This window comes from Silene latifolia, chromosome 9 (assembly GCF_048544455.1).
Source record: "Silene latifolia isolate original U9 population chromosome 9, ASM4854445v1, whole genome shotgun sequence".
Lineage (NCBI taxonomy): Eukaryota > Viridiplantae > Streptophyta > Magnoliopsida > Caryophyllales > Caryophyllaceae > Silene > Silene latifolia.
The window spans coordinates 162,908,581-162,910,597 of NC_133534.1; the positions used below are offsets into that span (position 1 = coordinate 162,908,581).

General features: G+C 39.4%; 1 non-coding gene across 1 annotated transcript; it reads right to left on the minus strand.

Annotated features, from left to right (window-relative positions):
• Positions 1 to 963: 963 nt before the first annotated feature.
• Positions 964 to 1,071, minus strand: LOC141603339 (small nucleolar RNA R71). Its single transcript, XR_012525221.1, has one exon. It is a non-coding gene; the product is annotated as a small nucleolar RNA R71 (small nucleolar RNA).
• Between the last annotated feature and the right edge of the window lie 946 nt (positions 1,072 to 2,017).

Sequence of the window (2,017 nt, forward strand, 5' to 3'; positions counted from 1 at the left end):
TGCTTGTTTACTTTCATTGTTATTTAGTTTAGTGATCTTCTATTCAAACCCCAAATTGTGACACCCCTAGACACCGCTACTTACAATTGAAAATCTTACTTCAATACCCGTCCCTTGGGATCTGACCTTTACTTGCCTCTTTACTAATAGTAGAGTTGTTTGTGAAGTTATAAATATTGTTTTGGTCTAGGTGCTCCTAACGACAAGTACCGAAAACTAAACCTCCAAGTGAGTACGACCAAAAAATGGCGCCGTTGCCGGGGACGGTGTTAACTTGATTTAGATTTTATTAGATTGTTATTAGTTGTGTCTTTCTTTGCCTTGGGGAAGTAAAACTCCTCAAGGTTTGTTCTAATTATTTTCAAGTTGTTTGATATTTTGCATGTCTAGAAGATCACAAGGTAACTTGTTACCCTTTGATCACGAAATTGAAAGGACTTTGACAAACAATAGAAGACTTGCTAGAGGTACTTTGAGAGGTATTGGTGAGATTGTAGATATTCAACCAAATACTATTGAGTTCGTCAACCCTTTTGCAAGAGAAGGTGAGGAGAACCCAACACAAAATCCAACACAAAATCAACCCACAATGCCTAAATTTTCATCACATTCCGTACCAACCGAGGAGAATCTACCCAATGGTACTCCCACACCACAACACTTAACCGGAAATTTCATTGCCAAATCCGCATTTATCCAATTAGTCGAAAGAAGCCAATTTGGGGGGGGATGCCTAGTGATGACCCTCACTCTCACATGGAGACTTTTTGTGACTATTATGATGCGATTTCTCAAACCGGTGTAACTCAAGACCAAATTCGATAGGTCTTATTTCCTTTTTCTCTAATTGGCACCGCAAAACAATGGTTGAAAGGCCTTGATAAGGCTACTCTCGGAATTGACTCTTGGAAGAAATTGGCTCTAGCTTTCTACAAAAATTTCTACTCACCGGAAAAGACTAACATGCTAAGAGCTCAAATTACGGGCTTTAAGCAAAGAGATGAAGAATCTTTGTATGAAGCTTGGGAGCGGTTCAAAGGAATTTGTCGCTCATGTCCTTATCATGGACATAGCGAGTGGTTCTTGGTACAACAATTTTGGAATGGTCTTTATGAAGACTCAAGAAACATTCTCAACATGGGATCAAATGGTATGTTCACCGAAGTTGACGATAATCAAACTTGGAACAAGATTGAGGAAATGGCGGTCCATAATTCACAATATAGTAGACCTCGCAAGGCTACTAGAGGAGGAAAGCATGAAGTGGACTCTATTACTCAATTGGGTGCTCAACTTAGTGCTCACATTGATACCATCAATTTGAAGTTCGAAAAAGCTATGGCTAGACTCGAAGAACCTCAAAATCACCAAAGCAACATGTTAATGCCATGACGGCATCTTCATCAATCCCAAGTGGGATATGTGAAAATTGTGGAACTTTGGGACATGACCAAAGTGAATGTAGGGGAACAAATGAACAAGTGAATGCTTTTCAAGCATACAAGAGTGGTACCCCTTATTCTAATTATTACAATGAAAACACCAAATTCCACCCAAATCTCTCATACAAAAGTCAAAATGTTCAAAACCCTCAACCAACATACACCCCACCTCCCATGAGAAACCAAAATCAAAAACCCTTCTACAATCAAAACCAAGGTTACCAAAATCAAACTCCATACAATCAACAAAATGACCAAGGTTTTGATGTTCAAAAAGCGGTCCTCCAAATGCAAAAGAATCAACAAGAGTTTTTCACTCAAATGCAAAAGGATAGTAAAGCAAAGGAAATCACCATCAACAACATCCTAGCCCACACCAAAATGTTGGAAACCAACTTGACTCAGCTAGCATCTTCAAGTTCACAAAGACAAAAGGGGCAATTACCACCTCAAAGTAATCCCCCAAGACATGAAACGGTTAGTGTCATTCACTTGAGGAGTGGTACGAGGTATGAAGCACGAAAGAAGCAAGTTGAGGATGAAGTTGTGGAAGCTAGTGACAAAGAAGAAGTTGT